Source organism: Hibiscus syriacus, unplaced genomic scaffold (genome assembly GCF_006381635.1).
Source record: "Hibiscus syriacus cultivar Baekdansim isolate YM2019G1 unplaced genomic scaffold, ASM638163v2 tig00111689_pilon, whole genome shotgun sequence".
NCBI lineage: Eukaryota > Viridiplantae > Streptophyta > Magnoliopsida > Malvales > Malvaceae > Hibiscus > Hibiscus syriacus.
The window spans coordinates 19,348-38,759 of NW_024063154.1; the positions used below are offsets into that span (position 1 = coordinate 19,348).

The window sequence follows — 19,412 nt, forward strand, 5'->3', positions numbered from 1 at the left end:
AAGACTCCTCGGTTCTGAATGATCGGTGTTTGGCGTCGTACCTGCTCTCTCCCACTGCTGCATTACTTCCCTGTATATGAAAACCAACCATATTCAAAATGCAGTATCTATGAAGAATGTTATGGAAACTGGAAATTGGAAACAAGTCATATTGTTACTGGTGGTGCTGGTGGAGGTTGATAAGATGTGGATAAGGAAGCCCTGGTAATTGGAGAAGGGCACTGCGGCAACAACTTGGAGATGTTGATGACAGCTCTCTTTGCCCTAAACGTTGCTTCCATTTTGCTTTACAACTATGGATTAATTGTCTTAACAAAGGGGGTCTTAAATATGAACTCCATTGTTGGATGTTCAGTGTAAGGAAATGGGTGATGTTAAAGAGGTGTGACATGTGGGAGTTATCATTAGTATTATCGATTTATAAAAAAATTGGTCACTCGACGTTAACAACTGTTAACGTGGGTGACAAAAAACTTATCTGACTCCTTAACCACTTATCTGGATCGTTGACAATCGTGTTGAAAAGCCCGTTGAACTCTATATTGACCAACCAGTTCTTCGACTTCAATTTCATTCATTACCAAAACTACCATGAAAGATTACAAGCAACTCCATGTTGGAAAGTTTCTGCACCAACTGCTTCGTGGCGTTTGCATTTTTCAATCGAAACCGAGGTCCCGAGTTCAGGTTGGGAGCACTGAGCAGTGACTCGGAAGTTGTCGAGTAAAACAATGACCAAGTAAAGTGCGATTATAAATAAAATAATCTTACATTTTGATAATCCTATTACCAAGTATAATATTTAGTTCTTTTAAACTAAACATAACATACCCTTTTAAGGAAGGGATTGAACTTAATCAAAAGTTTTAGGGCTGAAAAACTTGCCAATCACCCTGGAATTCAATATGTTTAAAGCTTCCTCAGATTTAATGCAACAAGGTGTCTTGTATTGGGTAATTGAATCTCCCTTTGATACATAAAAATCCATAAGTGCATCAAAGGTTCCATGTTCTACCACCCTCAACTCTAACGCTGCAATTTTATTGGCCTCCCTAAGGGATTTATATGTGAAATCCAAGGATTCTTCCACTATACAGCAGCATTGTTCCATTATCTTGGCATCAAGTTTTGGGCAACTATCACTTGCTTTTGACTGCTTCAGCTCCCAAAATAATACGTACCGACCTGGAATCGATGAAGTCTCGGCATAGCTACTGAACGTCATTAGCACGAAACCAAATGGTTCTCTGAGGAGTTTTGCATTCCCGATGGCCTTCAAGAGGTCTGCTTCACTTGTTTTGTCCATATCAATACTCAAGACTGTATTCAGTTTTTCGACAAATTGAAACTGCGGAGAGTTGTTATGGAAGCCGGTTAACTTAAGGACATCTCCGACTTGGTACCAATATAGACCTGGAAAGACGATTAAAACACATTCTTAACTAAAAGAAATTCAAGGCTCTTCAAATCTATAATGGGAAATGTTTACCTGTCATAGTTGTGACAACCACCTCGTAATATTGACCAACCTTCACATTTGCAAGATCAATGGGTACAATATTTCCATTCGCATTTGTCATGTCCGAGACCCTTTACTCGAAACACCATGAAAATGGAATTCTTCAGCCTTCTCTCCATTGTCTTCATTCACAGGGATAAACTCAAAGTAAGCCATATTAGGGAGAAAGGTGTAAGCGATGTCAAAAGGGTTGCTAAGAGGTTTTAAATTGATCGCAAAAGAAGATTCCGAAGAACCATAACTAGGCGAAACTAAGGGAATTCCGCCACCATAAAAATCAAGCAATGGAATGTATTGGCTCATGCTACCAGCAATGACAGAACTAATGTACTTTGCTTTAGGCCAAAGTTTCTTAATTATCCCTTCCCATGATTCATCACCACATGTTTTCAATCGTATCAGCCAATTCTGGATTAGGCCTAGACAGCACCGATGACACTGCATACCTGGAACCAGGGTCAATAACCCAATCACTGAGGCAACCTGTTCTTATGTCCGAGCACAATCCCTTCCAGTGATCTTCTAAGAACTTTATGCTCCTTGCCAAAACAGACGCGAAGATCGAACTGATCAAAACAACCTTGTCACGTTGCAGTAAACCCATAAGCAATTGGCAGTACATGCTTTGCTTGTTGTCCAGGCAGTGTATTGTCTCAATAGGACTTGTGCAGGTTTTAGGCGCACCGTTTTGAAGCCATTGCTATTAAAATATAACGTTGAGAGCGTTTCCGCCATTAGACCTGATGGAGTTCCAATCCCCTTTTTGACGAAAAAAAGAGTCATTGCTTTTCCTTTCTCCAAGCCATCAAAACATCTGTGATATCATTAAAAGCGAAAAGAAAGAACAAGTTTTTAACTAGTTATATGTTTAGACTATTTTACTCGAAACTTTAGCTTGAGACCTCAAAGATCACATCTTCAAACTCATATGCATGGACAAGAGTGTTAAACACGAACACTAGAAAAAAAAAGGGACAGTGTAACATCTAAGCATTGTTGGTGACTTCAATCTTGCGGTTATGCTTATTTGTGTCTTCTATACAATGCTCAAAAGGTGTTTGATAATTTGCCCCTAAAAAAAACATAACCTGGGCCATCCTAAATTACTGGGATTTTTGCAATGAAACGTGCTGTTTTGGCTGATTTGTAATTTTAATTGCCTGATTCTTTTCAAATAAACTTACAACAAAGCAACGATTCTTACTTTTTTACGACTGGATCAAACAGGGTGACTTCTAGCATCCTTTTCTCAAAACTTTCAGCTGTCATAGGTATCAACTTAGGCTGACCTCCGGAAGTACCAGAGCTGCATAAAAAAAATTAACGGTTTAAAAACATTAAATTCAAAACTTGTGGAATTTTTTACGAAAATGAAGAACAAGTTCCATACCTCTTGATGAACATGGAGATGGGGTCGGCTAAAAGGATATTCGAAGTCTCCCCATTGGCGATTCGATCGTTGTTGGGCTTTATATCTTCATAAGTAACAATGGGTACGTTCTTTTTGAATGATTGTTTATCAGTTTGACCATGGAGGAATCGACTTAGATATTCAGTTCCTGCATTTCTCTTCAGTATCTCCGCCAATACTTGTTCTTGAATTTGATGAGCATTTTTGGTTAATTCCTCTAAAAATTTCAACCCATTTTCGGACTCCTTTGTTTCCGTCGTATCAGCCATGAAAATGGTTTGTTTTTTCTTTTATAAATCAGGCGAGGGAGATGAGATTTCGACACTTCAAAAGACAGAAACGTCCCACACCATGCAAACCGCATCAATGTTCTCAATATCATTTTATTTTCTATCCTTCAGTTTTTGGTCGTCGGCAATTACGAAGACAACAGAAGTGGACAAATTTATTTATGGGTAAACTACACTATTAGTCATCCAATTATTACCTTTTTAAATTATATTTTTAAATTCTAGTCATCCTTTGGATTACTTTTCGTTAAAACCTAACAAACATGATAATTTGACTTACTATAATAATAATTTTAACCTATAAAATTTATATATTATATCAATTTATATTATCTAAGAGTATATGTATTATATCATACAATATCGATATTCATAATGATATCAATATCAATAGCCTAAAAACAACCAAAGTATGCATGTAGTCCCTCGATTGCGTAAGGTTTATGATATGATGCCTTAACTTTGTAATAATTGTATGTGATTGTTGTTATTACAACCCCATATATTGAAAAGTTTACAGATATGCTTAGTAGCTTAAATGGTGGGGAAGAACGCCAAATACTCATCTTAACACAATTGGACACCCATACTCTAAATCAAGAACAAGGCAAAATCTAGAATAAAAGTTCTAAAATAGACTTTTAAAAAGAATATTTGATATTTACTAACGATGTTGTTAAAAATACATATTAAAAGGTGTCTATTTATTGGCTACAAAAGTTCTAAAACTTAGATAAAATTCCTGGAGATATATTTGAACTAAACTATGAAACTTAATATATAAATGAATAAATAAAATCAATCCCAATTTATCTTAAATACTTAATAAAATAAAAAAAATACGAAATATTATCCTAATATATCTAAACCACATATAAAAAGTCTTTTGTTAAATTTAATTAAAAATAACCTATAAAAATATTGAATATTTAGTAGTAAATAAAATGATAAATTACACATTTAATACCTAAACTATCACTTTTAGTATTTAATCTTGGAACCTGTCACTAGAATAGCATACAGTGTTTAACCGTTGAAAAAAATATTTAAATTTGATTAAATTTTATCAAATTTATTATTTAATTTATATAATTATTTAATTAAAAACTAAATTATTTTAACTTTATTTTGGAATAACATAAGCGATTCATAACCAGAGAGGTCGATTTTTCTTTGTTTATGACAGTACTGGTATGAGTAAAACTTATTTGTGGAGAATAATTATTGTCTGCTTAATATCTCCAGGGAAATGGTATTAATTATTGCATTAATTAGGAATTTATTACTCGAAAAAAATAATCAATGAGATATTAACAAAAAAAAAGTTATACATAAAAGATAAGATATAATGTCGTTCAACTTTGTCTATTTCCAAGAATGAGAAGAACAATAATTCATTATGAATCGAATGATACAAGTAAATGATATATCGGCTATCTTAAAATTCGGTATTTATAGAAAAAGCTAGAATATCTCAAATCACTCTCTTTTAGTATCCTTACAAAACTTATCTTTATAATGTAAACTTCAAAAGTTGCATAAATTAAATCTCTCTGGGATAATTTCATAATTTTTGTTGTTTGATCATTTAACTATTCATTTTAGATTAAGATTTTGCTTATAACCAGTTGAAACGATTAAATAGTTATATTTACCCTATCACTACCATTAAAACAATGAAGAAATTTGGTCTTTTATGTCGATACTGAAGACACTAAATTTTATCATTCGATATTATATAATATATTTATATTATAATTTATATTACATAATATATTATTCATTTCTTACATATGGTGCATACATATTCACATACATATATGTTACATTTGCAGGCCCGAGGCCCAGTTGCACGTGACCCATAATAGTTTAGGGTCTTTAGAAGCCCTAGCTCCCTCAACTTCTCATCCAGCCGCCAGCAATAGTGACCGTTGGATCTAGATGGAATCCAATAGTCCACGGCAAAGGTATCTAGGGTTGCCTCCAAACCCAAGCCAAGGTTCCAGCCGCGCCGCACACTCCCACGACCGCACGCCTCTCAAACAATGCCCGATTCTCTCGGCAACCACCAACGACGCAAAGATCTCGCACAGTGAACAAGCAAATGTTAGAGTCCTATTAGGATTCAAATAGGTCCAAAAATAACACAAATCTAAGCTATAAATAAATGTAATCATCCATTTGTAATAGGGGGAGTTTTTCATACGAATCACGAGAACACACACATGAAACTACTCAGCAAAAAAACCCGAGCCTTGTAAACGTTTCAAGAAGAAATAAAAAGGTGGAAGTTTATACCTTTCTTACTTTTTTTCCCTTGCATGCGTGGTGTCCTTGTCGTTTTACTCGAAAAAAACAAAAGATTTGGGGCCGATGAACACAAGGGAACCGTGATATTCTCTCTTAGATCTACGGTTCCCCGAGGCTCGGTTGTGAAAAATACTTTAATTTTTAAAACGTGTGGGCGAAGACCTTTCAAAAAAACCAATTTTTTTAGTTGGTTGCCGCCGATGACCGGCGGCCGTCACCGATCAACGGCGGCGGCGGCAAGGCGGCGTGTGGAGGCCATAGCGGCCGGTTTCTGGAAAACACAGCCATGTTCTTCGTGGATGAAGAACAAGGCAGAGGAAATATGAGTGGGGGGAAGCGTTTCAGCGAGAGAGAAGAACAATGAGATTTTAAAAAAAACGTTGGCTTTTATACACAGCCCGTACCCGACTCCTTTGACCCGCGCGCGACCCGACCCAGCTGAAGGGATCCGCGCATTTTTTATGTTAAAAAGGGTAAACCCTATTTTCATCCTCTCTTGTTTTGATTGCTTCATTTTCGCCCCTGAAATCCCAATTCATCCTCAAAATGCTTCAAAATTGGTCACACGATCTTCTGTTTTTATAATTTAGTCCTTTTTCTGGATTTTAATTTTAATTTTCTTTTTATTTCATATTACATTATAATATATATATATATATATATATATTATAGTATTATTATTATTATTATATTTTATTTTTACATACTTGTATTATTAGTATTTTATTATGTATTTATTTTATTTATATGTTATATTATATATATATATATTTCATTTCTTGTTTACTTATTATTATTATTATTACTTTTTTACTATTTTAATCTATACACACTTATGTACATATTTTTATATCTCCATTATACTTTATGTAAATGTATATTTTTAATATTTTTTATATATATACTTTAGTTATTTCTTATTTGATTATATATATATATTATAGTATATATGCATTTTCATCCTTTACTTTTTTTACCTTTTCTTTTTGATTTTCGTTTTATTTCTCTATCCCTGTTTTTATTTATTGATCGTGTATAGATTATCGACTTTTTAAGGGCATTTTGTAAACTCATCAGGGGTGAGTAATCGGGGATCGTTATTTACCTTTTAATTTAAAATTATATTTTTCTTAATTTAAGACAACTGAAAATTACGTAGTACCGAAAGGGCAGCTCAAGGGTGCTAACCCTTCCTTGACTGTAACCGACTCCCGAATCCGACACATCTTTGGTAAGACGTAGATCAGGTAAGAAATAAGGTATCCGATCAACCTATTTGCTTTAAAATAAATGATCGGTGGTGACTCCCAACCCATTTTTCAAGTCGAAGCCCAATTCCGAGGCCCAACCAAAAGACGGTTGCGATAGCTTGGCGACTCCGCTGGGGACAGGTAAGCGAGTCAGGCTAAGGTAATTTTCAGTTGTCTTTTTAACTAAAAGGGTAAGTTTGAATTTTAAGGTAACTTTTTGATCTTTATTACTTACTTTTGATTACATTTTTCAAATAAATAGTTGTACTGACATTTTTTAATGATTTCAGATTTTTTAAAAGTGTTCATCTCAGGCTCTATACCCGAGCTCCGAACCCTTTTAAGTGGTGGTGAAAGCGACGCCTTCGTGTGAATTTATTCATCGTATAGGCCTAGCAAGTAACCTTCGGGATTCATATACCTTATGCTTTCGTGTGAATTTATTCTCTGTATGGGCATAAGGGAATGTTTTCTCTCGAGTTTAACTTAGTCCACACAAGCCTGTGATGGGTTTAGGACTAAAGGTCTGGTAAGCCCAAGGGGGCACCGGCAAAGAGAACTCGAGTACCTTTTTTTTAGAACCTAAACCGGGAGACTACAAGGAGTTAGAGCCCTCCCCAAAACCTCATTTTAAACCCTAGGATGCCGAAATTATTTCATGCTTTACTTTCTGTTCAAAACATGTGAACTATAAATTTATGCGGTTAGGACTTGTTCAAAATCAACTTGCGGGATATAGATCATGTCCGGGTAGGAATAATAAGCATGTGGGGTAGATATCATGTGGGGTAGGACTTTTATTTTCATGATTGTTTTGATTATTATCTTTACCTTACTAACTCTTTTCATTTTTTCTCTCTTTTATTTTATTTTCATCATCCGCATCATTCAAAAGAGGTGTTGATCCACCAAAAAATGTGTTCGTTAACCATAAATAATTTGCATTAATGGACAAAGGTGTTGTAATACAAGAGATTAAAAATCCCGAGGTACGACTATGATCCGATAAGACTCAGAAGGAAAAGGGATACAGTCTTCAAGGAAGCTATGTGTCAGAACTGGTTAGTTACGCCTCTATTAGCCTAAAGCAAAACGATGTGCAAGAGCTTCGGGACATCTGGGGCAGTTGGAAGAACGATCAGAAATAGAAGTTCAGCCAACGGTACGGTGGCATTGCATTGTTGCTTCATATCAAGACTGATGAGCCCTTGATCAGAGCCTTGGTTTAGTTCTGGAACCCGAGATACAGTTGCTTCACTTTTAATCAGGAGGACATGGTGCCCACCATTGAAGAGTACACTACACTGTTGCACTGTGAAAATATTGGGATTGCACTAGCCATTGTAGAAGAACTAGCGGAGGAAGATTCATTGGGTGTACTCAGCTCCTTCAGGTCTAGATACACAACCACTTCTGGAAGACTAATGAGGTTGCCTACCGCCGATTTAGCGCTACGTATTCACCTTTGAAAGAGTTCATTACCATGAAATGGCATGAAAGCGCTTCAAAAGAGAAGTGGATGAAAGTCTTTACTCATCTTCAAGATCGAAATATTGCTTGGAGAGCCTCCTGATTGTTCCTCAGTGACGATCTTTTTCGATGTGGAGACTCTGACACTATGACCTTACTTGAACTTTGGGGTGCAGTTGGGTATGCTATGTTGTTAGCAATAGATAGTATGGGGCACGTCAGTTTGTCCCAGCAACATGCGAACTACCTAGATCAGAGTCTGGGTATCACGGTGATAACTATAAGAAGATGATCAAGGAAGCAACCAATTCATGAAAGAAAGTATTCTGAATGGATGTTGTAGCTGCCAGAAACATGTTAACTTCGGATTATGTGAAGTGGCGAAAATTGAGGAAAAATAACAATATTCTGGTGCCAGACTGTGAGGACACCCGGACCATGGAAGAACATCTCAGGCCTGTCCTTTCTGAAATCGAGATATCCAAGACAGAGTTTGAAGCTGTGAATAATGAACTGAAGCAGAGGATAAAGGAACTTGAAGCTGAGCGCTATCAGTGGAAGCTAGATGTCGACTCTCAGAAAGATCGAGCAGACAAAACTTGAAAAAGAACAGAAAAAAATTTGTTTTGAGCTCGAAGACTTGAGAAAGGGGTATCAAGATAAAGTCAAGGATAACTCCAAGTTGAAAGTGACTTCTGAATACTGGAAAGACGAAGCTCATAGCCTGAAAAGAAAGTTCTAAGGGCCTGATGAGAGAGCTTGGAAGGAACAGATGAAGACTGCCCAGAGGCGGTTAGCAGACAGTCGACATCAAAACCATTGCTTGAGAATCCGGATGGCTGATCTGGAGAAACAACATGAGAGAGATGACAAAATAATAGCTGAGTTAGAAGCTATTGTAGATGGGTTCAAGAAGCAAGCGAGCGAGCTTCAGATAGTGCCCTTCGACGGAGGTTTACAGTGGTGTTTCCGTTGGGAGCAAGCACAACAAAGGGTGAAGGTCAGAGACTCAGTCATTCGAGACTTCCTGGATCAAGTACAGAAGGCAGCTCGTCATCTACATGGACAGGCAAGGGAAGCTGGAATGGTCCGACAAGGCATACAATCATTGACAGATGAATACAGAAGACTTGACAACCTACTATAAGTTGTTCGGGGTCTAGAGGATTTAGTCTGAATGTACCTTTTGATTATTTTTATGTCTCTTACAAGATAAAACATTTTTGTCTAAGTAAAGATTATTTATAATAATAGACACTTTTCTGGATCAATGCCTCGAACATTTCATGCATTCTTGCATTTTGCATTTTTGCATATTGATTTACATTTTTATGCATTTTCACAAACATGAAATTAAGTCATGGAGGATTCGATGAAGTGGTCTTAACCAAATTACACCACATTGAAGCAAGATTTTAACAATTAAAGAAAAAGCTGAAATCAATACAGTGGGAGCCTGGTCAACTGATTGTAGGATAAAGCCTGCCAGGATGATCTGAAAAAAGAGTCCACATATCCTAAGGACTACGATGTTGAAGCTGTTTGCAGTTTTCCATATAAGAAGCCCCAAACATTCCTCTGAAAATTGTAAGGCGCTTGCCGAAGAAGGGGGCATGACATATACCATTTGCACTTAGAGGATTGCTTTGTTTGAACACGTCTTTGATCTTTCATGTTTGCTTAATCTTTTAAAGGATTGAATTTATGCTACTTTCTAAGGTGGAGCAATTGAACAAATTTGAATATTTAGTTCTTCGAATATTAAATGAATTAAGGATTCTTTTAATTCTTTAAGAATTACAGATTTTTGACATTTGACAATATTAGGCCTTTCTTATCATGTCTCAAACCCCAAAATAAAATACCTCGATTCTTTACCCAAAATAACTCATGGTCATTACCAAAAAGACCAAATTTTGACATTACCTCCCTTTGAAATTCTTAAACATTGCCTTTATCTTTTTTTATACACCTATACCTTTCTTTGAGTCAAATAAAGTCACACCATTGTCTTTTTAGACTCTAAATTGACATTTTAATACCCAAGGCATTGAGTTGTTCATTTGAACATGAGCATTCTTCTAAAGACACAACTTGGGGCATCTCGCGGAGAGCCTGAACATTGAGACATCCGGGGAAAAAAGAAGAAAAATTCATTCGAAATAATTCTATCATGCATTAATTACATTGTTTTCATGTGAATAGAATTAATCCTGCAAATCTATCCCCCTGGGATACCTCTTCTGTGAAGACTTCCATGTATGAAATGATGAACGACTTTCTTTCTTTATCCCTTCACAACAGGAGAAAAAATATATCCCTTGTATCCCATTTTGAGCCTATAGTATTTTTCCTTCTGAATCAACCCTAACCAAGGATCACCCTCCACACTGGGGGGCAAGGTGGAAGAAATCTGCTCACATGAGTGAAGACATCAATCCAAAGGAGATACCAAAAGGTGGACCAAATGGAAAGTGCGAATATCCAATCAAGAACAAAAATAAAAAAAAGTAAAAGAGCAAAAAACAAAGAAAAAAGAGAAACAAGAACAAAAGGAAAAAAAGGAAAGAACAAGAATCAAAAAGAAAAAGGGAAAAAACACATGTTAAGATTCCCTAAAGATAAATGGCACAACAAGCTTCAAACTATGAGATTGATCAAGCACAATCATTCTCGAATCTCTGAATCACTTCACTTGAAGATCATGGAACATCCAGAGAAAATCCAGAGAAACACATATGAGCATATCCAAATTGAGCAAGACAGGATTGAAGGCATCAGAATGAATTGATCCTTGGTTCAACACCCTGAAACACTTGTTTGGGCCTATTTATCATTTTCTTTCATAACCATGAACCCTGGCTTACATTACGTGCCTTAAAAGTCCATTCTAATCATACATGGATTTCTAAACAGAAGAGACTATCTTCAGATTTCATCCCGCCCATCAGGATTAATCTTTGTTTGCAAAAAACAATGTAATTAATGCATGGTAGAGAAAAATAACAAAAGGGGGTTCAAGACGTAAATTACGAATGACATTTTGAAACCAAAGGAGGATTTGAGTTGAAAACCTGAAAAGACGGCTCGAATATAAAAATTGTGCAGCTGAGACGATCGTACAAATTCCTTAATAAGGCATCGCACAATCCGAGTGTGATCATGAAAGCTGGGAGTCGGAGAACACTTCCAGTAGATGAGCAAGCAAGCTACCCCATCAGACCATTGAGCATCAAATGAACAAAAATATCAAACCTTTTACTAAACACAATAACCTGAGACTTTTTTTTTATCCTTTCCTTACTTAACCATTTCCCAAAGATAGCTTTGATCTTGGAACTTGTCAAATAGCTATAATTTATTGAAGGATTAACATTGTAATTAATTCTTTGATATCTGATGAACTCTAGTTTTATGATTCGTCTCAATTGTAAAATCGTGAAAGTGACAATATTTTCAAAACTTTGGATCAAACATTTTTCAAAACTCTTTTAATTGATATTTTCATAACTTTGAAAATAAAAAAGAAAGAAAAACATTTTTTTCAAACAAGACAATTTCTCTAGAGTGGATCTTGGTAAATGACAAATGACTCTCAAACATAAAACTCATGCTTAGAATCAATGTCGAAGTAAGAAATGAGGAACATCAAGGGCATTTTTGGAGATTCAACATCGAATATTGGGGCATCTTTAGGGATTCAACATCCTGATGCGAATTATCAGACTTTCTGAAGGCATTTCCTCCACATGCAGGAACAAGCAGACAAAGCACGAGACTCCACATGCATCTTATGCATATATTTTAGAGCATCATATTTATCATTTTTTATCATACATAATTTTTACAGATTTTATAGTCAAGTTTCGACTTCAAGATGAATGATACTCGATTCAAAAGCACCTCTAAAGATTGATGTTGGTTGCTTAACTCAGCAACAAGAGGCTACACTTCAACCAACTCGACAGATTGAAAGGTCGATATTCATCTTCAGATTCGACATCTCCAATATAAATTTTGTCTCGCTTGAGACAGATCTCTTGAACACTCTCTGATCTTGAAACGGTTCTCTTAACAAACTTCTAGTATCCTTCACAAACTCTCATATGATTAAAACCGGTTATCCGTAATTTCCAAATAAAACTAACATTTCTTATACACGTCAATATTTTTATCAGATCAATATGTCTGTAAAATCCTCTTATCTAACTTCCATATTCAAATCTTGTCTTTTTATAACATAAGGGTATTTTCATAATTTTACCCTACCAGAGTATTCTCATAATTTCCCAACCAAATACCTTTAACATTTAACCTTTGATGAAATAAATTATAAGTTGCAGATAAAGGGCTGATTTCTTTATCACTAATCACAAACTTGTAATTTAATCTCACAATTCCTTAATCTCTTATATTAGTCATTCGATCCGTAATTAGTTACAGAATTTGTACCACATCATATCGAGTGTATAAATTATTCAACTCCACCAAAGTGACCAAGTATTGGATTTCAACTTCACGACGAATGATATTCAAGTCAAGGCTCAACTTCACGACGAATGGGTCATCCGCGATTTCAATTCCACGACGGATGATATCGTGCCACTCAAGACAACACAAGTTCAACTTTACAATGAAGGGACGGCTGGTTGTCAACAAATAATTTCCCAATTTCAGAGCCAATTTCAACTTCACAGCGAAGGATATTGGACTCAAGACAACACAAGTTCAACTTCACAACAAAGGGACGGATGATTGTCAACAAACAATTTCCCAATTTCAGAGCCAATTTCAACTTCACAGCGAATGATATTGGACTCAAGACAATACAAGTTCAACTTCACAGCGAAGGGACGGCTGGTTGTCAACAAACAACTTCCAAATTTCAGAGCCAATTTCAACTTCACAACGAAGGATATTGGACTCAAGACAACACAAGTTCAACTTCACAACGAAGGGACGACTGGTTGTCAACAAACAACTTCCCAATTTCATAGCCAATTTCAACTTCACATCGAAGGATATTGGACTCAAGACAACACAAGTTCAACTTTACAACGAAGGGACGGCTGGTTGTCAACAAACAATTTCCCAATTCAAGAACCAATTTCAACTTCACGGCAAAGGATATTGGACTCGGAACAATACAACTTACTTGGATCTCAACTTCACGCGAAAGATATCCAATTCCAGACTCAACTTCATGATGAAGGGGTCACCAATGGTTTCAACTTCACAACAAAGGGAATCGTGCACACAGGCAGCATCCATCTTTAGATTGGATTTCAACTTCACGGCAATGGATATTCAACTCAAAGAATGATTGTCTGTCAACACACTTTCCAGTTTCAGAGTCAATTTCAACTTCGCAGCGAATGATATTGGCCTCGAAATAACGCAACTTACATTGGATTTCAACTTCACGACGAAGGATATCCAATTCTCAGGCTCAACTTCACGACGAAGGGGCCATATACATATACAATTTCACAACGAAGGGTATTGTACCCTAATAGGTTGACCTTACTTCACGACGAAGGAGTCATCTGTAACACATCAACACCAAAGTTTTCAGGTCAAGTTTCACCTTCACGATGAAGTATCTTGAGCCAGAAGACGATTCAGAGGCCACTTGCCAAAAGCTTTTAGCTCATTTTCAACTTCACGACGATGGATTTCGTGCTCAGAGTTTTCCAGTTTAAACTTAACCTCACGGAGAGGGAGTCATTTCGATAAATCAGTCTCAATATCAAATTTCAACTCCGCACAAAAGGACATTTGACATGAACAAAATTTGTGTCTTTTAATCTTTACTCTATTTTCGTTACACGATAATGAGCAAAGAGGGGCAGCTGAAGACACTAAATTTTATCCTTCGATATTATATAATATATTTATATTATAATTTATATTGCATAATATATTATTCATTTCTTACATATGGTGCATACATATTCACATACATATATGTTACATTTGTAGGCCCGAGGCCCAGCTGCACGTGACCCATAATAGTTTAGGGTCTTCAGAAGCCCTAGCTCCCTCAACTTCTCATCCAGCCGCCAAAAACAGTGACTGTTGGATCTAGATGGAATCCAACGGTCCACGGTAAAGGTATATAGGGTTGCCTCCAAACCCAAGCCAAGGTTCCAGCCGCGCCGCACACTCTCACGGCCGCACGCCTCTCAAATAATGCTCGATTCTCTCGGCAACCACCAACGACGCAAGGATCTCGCACAGTGAACAAGCAAATGTTAGAGTCCTATTAGGATTCAAATAGGTCCAAAAATAGCACAAATCTAAGCTATAAATAAATGTAATCATCCATTTGTAATAGGGGGAGTTTTTCATACGAATCACGAGAACACACACACGAAACTACTCAGTAAAAAAACCCGATCCTTGTAAACATTTCAAGAAGAAATAAAAAGGTGGAAGTTTATACCTTTATTACTTTTTTCCCTTGCATGCGTGGTGTCCTTGTCGTTTTACTCGAAAAAAACAAAAGATTTTGGGGCCGATGAACACAAGGGAACTGTGATATTCTCTCTTAGATCTACGGTTCCCCGAGGCTCGGTTGTGAAAAATACTTTGATTTTTAAAACGTGCGGGCGAAGAGCTTTCAAAAAAACCATTTTTTAGTTGGTTGTCGCCGATCAACGGTGGCGGCGTGTGGAGGCCACGGCGGCCGGTTTCTGGAAAACACAGTCCTGTTCTTCGTGGATGAAGAACAAGGCAGAGGAAATATAAGTGGGGGGAAGAGTTTCAGCGAGAGATAAGAACAATGAGATTTTTAAAAAAATGTTGGCTTTTATACACAGCCCGTACCCAACTCCTTTGACCCGCGCGCGACTCGACCCAGCTTAAGGGATCCACACATTTTTTTCTATTAAAAAGGGTAAACTCGGTTTTCATCCTCTCTTATTTTGATTGCTTCATTTTTGCCCCTGAAATCCCAATTCATCCTCGAAATGCTTCAAAATTGATCACACGATCTTCTGTTTTTATAATTTAGTCCTTTTTCTGGATTTTAATTTTAATTTTCTTTTTATTTTTATTTCATATTACATTATATATATATATTATATATATTATTATTATTATTATTATTATTATTATATTTTATTTTTACATACCTGTCTTATTATGTAAATATTTTTATATCTCCATTATTCTTTATGTAAATGTATATTTTTAATATTTTTATATATATATACTTTAGTTATTTCTTATTTGATTATATATATATATTTTATATAGTATATATGCATTTTCATCCTTTACTTCTTTTACCTTTTCTTTTTTATTTTCATTTTATTTCTCTCTCCCTGTTTTTATTTATTGATCGTGTATAGATTATCACTATTCTATTTTATGTTTTTTGTCTATTTTTATTTTTATTTTTGTTCCTTTTTATTTTCTCTACCTTTTTATCTTCATGTTGAATTCTTTATTCCCTTTATCCATATATTTTATTTTCATTTTTTTCTCTAATACATCTTATGACTTTTTAAGGGCATTTTCGTAAACTCATCAGGGGTAAGTAATCGGGGATCGTTATTTTACCTTTTAATTTAAACTTATATTTTTCTTAATTTAAGACAACTGGAAATTACGTAGTACCGAAAGGGCAGCTCAAGGGTGCTAACCCTTCCTTGACTGTAACCGACTCCCGAATCTGACACATCTTTGTTAAGACGCAGATCAGGTAAGAAATAAGGTATCCGATCAACCTATTTGCTTTAAAATAAATGATCGGTGGCGACTGCCAACTCATTTTTCAAGTCGAAGTTCAATTTCGGGACTCAACAAAAAGACGGTTGCGACAGATACATAATCCATTCTAATTGAAAATCTGTTTTGTAATGACTATTAAATAGTTATATTTACAGATAAAGTTTTTGTCATTTTATATATTAAACAATAAATTTCAAAAGTAATAATTTAGATAAAAAAATAATATGGGCTCTCATCTTTCAAAGTATACGAAAGACAAATATAAAAAAATTTAAAATAATATATATATAACTATTAGGATTTCAGTTATCATTTAACATGAAATAAAAATAGATTAAGGTTTAATAAGAAAAATATCAAATAAAGTAACATCCTATAGTGAGGGGATTAATTGTGTACTTTACCCTAATATTAAATATAAAAAATAATATTATTTTGAGTATCTCTATTTTGAAGTGAAAAGTTTGTGCTATTAATATAATTTATTGAGGCCAAAATGACTATCGTTTATTGAGGCCAATTTTTTCTGATTTTATTGGCCAAACATTTACCGGTATTTATTAATTATAGGTAAATTACACAAAATATCATTTTTATTTTCATTTCAATCATTATAATTTATAAAAATTATATTGTAATTATTTATATTATTGATTAAGTACATCATTCGAGTATTAACTCTAATTACATCAATAATATAACACATTAATAAAAATGATTAATTTTTAATTTAAACTTTAAACTTTACTTAAAATGATCACTCAAGCATTAATTTTTATTGTTAATGTAATATTTTTATCATATTGGTTTAAAATAAATCTTTTTATTTAAAACATAAGTTGAATATATATATTTTTGAGACGAGGAGTGCAATCCTCTAAATATATATGTGCAAAAATTAAAATAAAAAAAAATGAATACAACACATTACTTTTTTTGGTATTTAACTCTTATAATTGGTGGAATAAAATAGTTTCCCTCCCTTAGATTATGGAATAATTTATTATAAATTTGCAGCTTAAAACACCCTCCACCTTCCCTTAACTTACACTCTTGTGTGCAAAAATTCCCTTCCATTTCAAAGCAATGGCTTCTAATAACATTCTCCAGCTTATAGCCTTTCTCTCCATTGCAATTTCAATCCTCAAGCAACTTTCTCATTTCGAATCGAAGACTTCGATGACGAAGAAGAATACGTGCTAGATCATCCTCTCATCATCCCAAACCTTCGATCAAGAAGCCGGTTCTTAACGACCTCAGCGAAGAAAGGTAAGATCAGGAAAGGTGCACATTGCGAATCCGAACCCTATCAAAACATATCCAACGGCGTTTCCGTGAACAACGGGACCGGCATACTGTATTGCTGCAAGACGCATTGTCGAAACGCGCTCCGGGATTGGAATAACTGCGGAGTATGCGGGAACCGATGCCAGTTCGGGCAACGTTGCTGTGGTGGGGTTTGTACGGATGTTGTCAACAATGTTAAACACTGAGGTAAGTGTGACAAACAATGCTCAGCTGGAGTGAAGTGTGAGTATGGATATTGTGGTTACGCTTAGTTAGATTAAATATCAAATATTTAAAGAGCCTTTTTCTTGGGGCTGTGTTGATCCTGAATAACGCTTCGTTATCGATATGTATTTTTGTATAACGAGGAGAAAGGACATATATACAGATTATATACTTATATATCATGTAAAAATGACATCTCTTTTATGGAAGTTGAGTTGCTTGCAATTGATTCTCATCGATGTATATATTAATTAAAAATTAGATCTCTTTTTCCAATGCTGCTTGTGATCTTACCTCTCGTATACTTATATTAATTAAAATTTTATACCTTATGAATAAATAAATATTGCGATTATTTAATCATATTATAGTGATTTGCCTTGAGAGGTGATTGTTGATATATGTGACCAATGAACACTTATGTATGTATGTAATCGCATATAACGATAAATTATACAAACATTCGTGATTTTATAGTCTGACGCTTAGTGATACGAGGAAAATATATATTATTGGTGGATTAATACTCGATGCTTAGTGATATTGAGTACCACCCCTATCATTGTTACCTGATGCTTAATGATACTAGGTGTCAATTCTATTTGTTACTTGACGTTGTGTGATATCAAATGCATATATTACTTAATATGCTTGATGTTGTGTGATTCCAAGTATAGATATTATTCATAAAACTTGATGTTGCATGATACTAAGTGTAAATGTTATTTATAATACGTGATGCTTAGTGATACCTGCTAATTTATTATTTATGATACTTGGTGTTGTGGGATAAGATGTATGATTACCAATTTTAATATTTGATGTTAGTTGACACCAAATAACTTAATCATACTAAATTGATTGTGAAGACAAGTCCCAGAGCCATGGATTAGCCATAATTGAGAGATGAAATAGTTAAGGATTGAAGCTTACTTTAATAAAATATAAAGTTTACTGTTTATTTTATAATTTTTAAATATTAAACGATTAGAAAGGTCATTTACCATAATATAATGATCATTTATAAATTTTACCCTATTTTATACTAATGCATGTCAGTGTGTGGCGTTTGCCATAGACTCGTCGGCTATTTGATGCAAGAGTTGAAGAAGCCGAGGGGAAGGTTAGTAAAAGGGTTAATCACTTGATTCAATTGCAATATTGTTAGTCGGTTTAGTATTCTTGTAAGCCATTGTTATAGGACTGTTAGTGGGTCCGTTAAGAGCAGTTTTGGGCTTATTTTAAAATATAAAACACACACACACACACACAACTTGCATGGAAAATGACGAGCGAAAGCAAGGTGGAAAGTTTGAGGTCTGAAAATAAAGGATGGACCATATTTTTAAAAGGAACTTTCATCATCTCTCTGCACTAGTTATAAAGTCAATTCAAGTGTAGGCTGTAGGACATAGGGCTGTAAAAACAGGTAATCGGTCAGGTTTCAGTCGGATCTTGACACGTCGGGTAAAATCGGATACAGGTCAATTCAGGTTAATTTGATACCAGATCCAGATCGGGTTCAGGTCAGGTCAAATCAGTTCGGGTTATTTTCAGGTTGATTTGACACCAGATCCAGATCGGGTTCAGGTCGGGTCATTTTCAGTTCGGATCGATTTCAGTTTAGGTCAAAACAATTCAGGTCCGAAGCAGATAAATACCAGGTTAATTCAGGTTCGGGTTGACTTCAGTCGGATCTCGTTCAGATCGGGTCACATCATTGACAGATAAAATTCAGGTCGGATGTTTATCGGATACGGATTGAGTTCAGGTCGGGTCGTTTTTATTTTTTTGGATTAATTAATTTTTCATCTTTTGTGAATTGAAAGTTGTAATTGTATATGATTTCGAGTAAAATAAGAGAAAAATAAATAATCATTGATCAATTTTGTAAAAAAAATAAAATTAATGAC

At 35.1% G+C, this 19,412-nt stretch overlaps 1 long non-coding RNA gene and 1 pseudogene across 1 annotated transcript; both read right to left on the minus strand.

Annotated features, from left to right (window-relative positions):
• Positions 1-26: 26 nt before the first annotated feature.
• On the minus strand, positions 27-10,112 carry LOC120167555. Its single transcript, XR_005520058.1, has 3 exons — positions 10,101-10,112; positions 159-285; positions 27-70 (listed from the first exon to the last, which is right to left on the minus strand). It is a non-coding gene; the product is annotated as an uncharacterized LOC120167555 (long non-coding RNA).
• Positions 820-3,276, minus strand: LOC120167553 (annotated as a pseudogene).
• Positions 10,113-19,412: the final 9,300 nt, after the last annotated feature.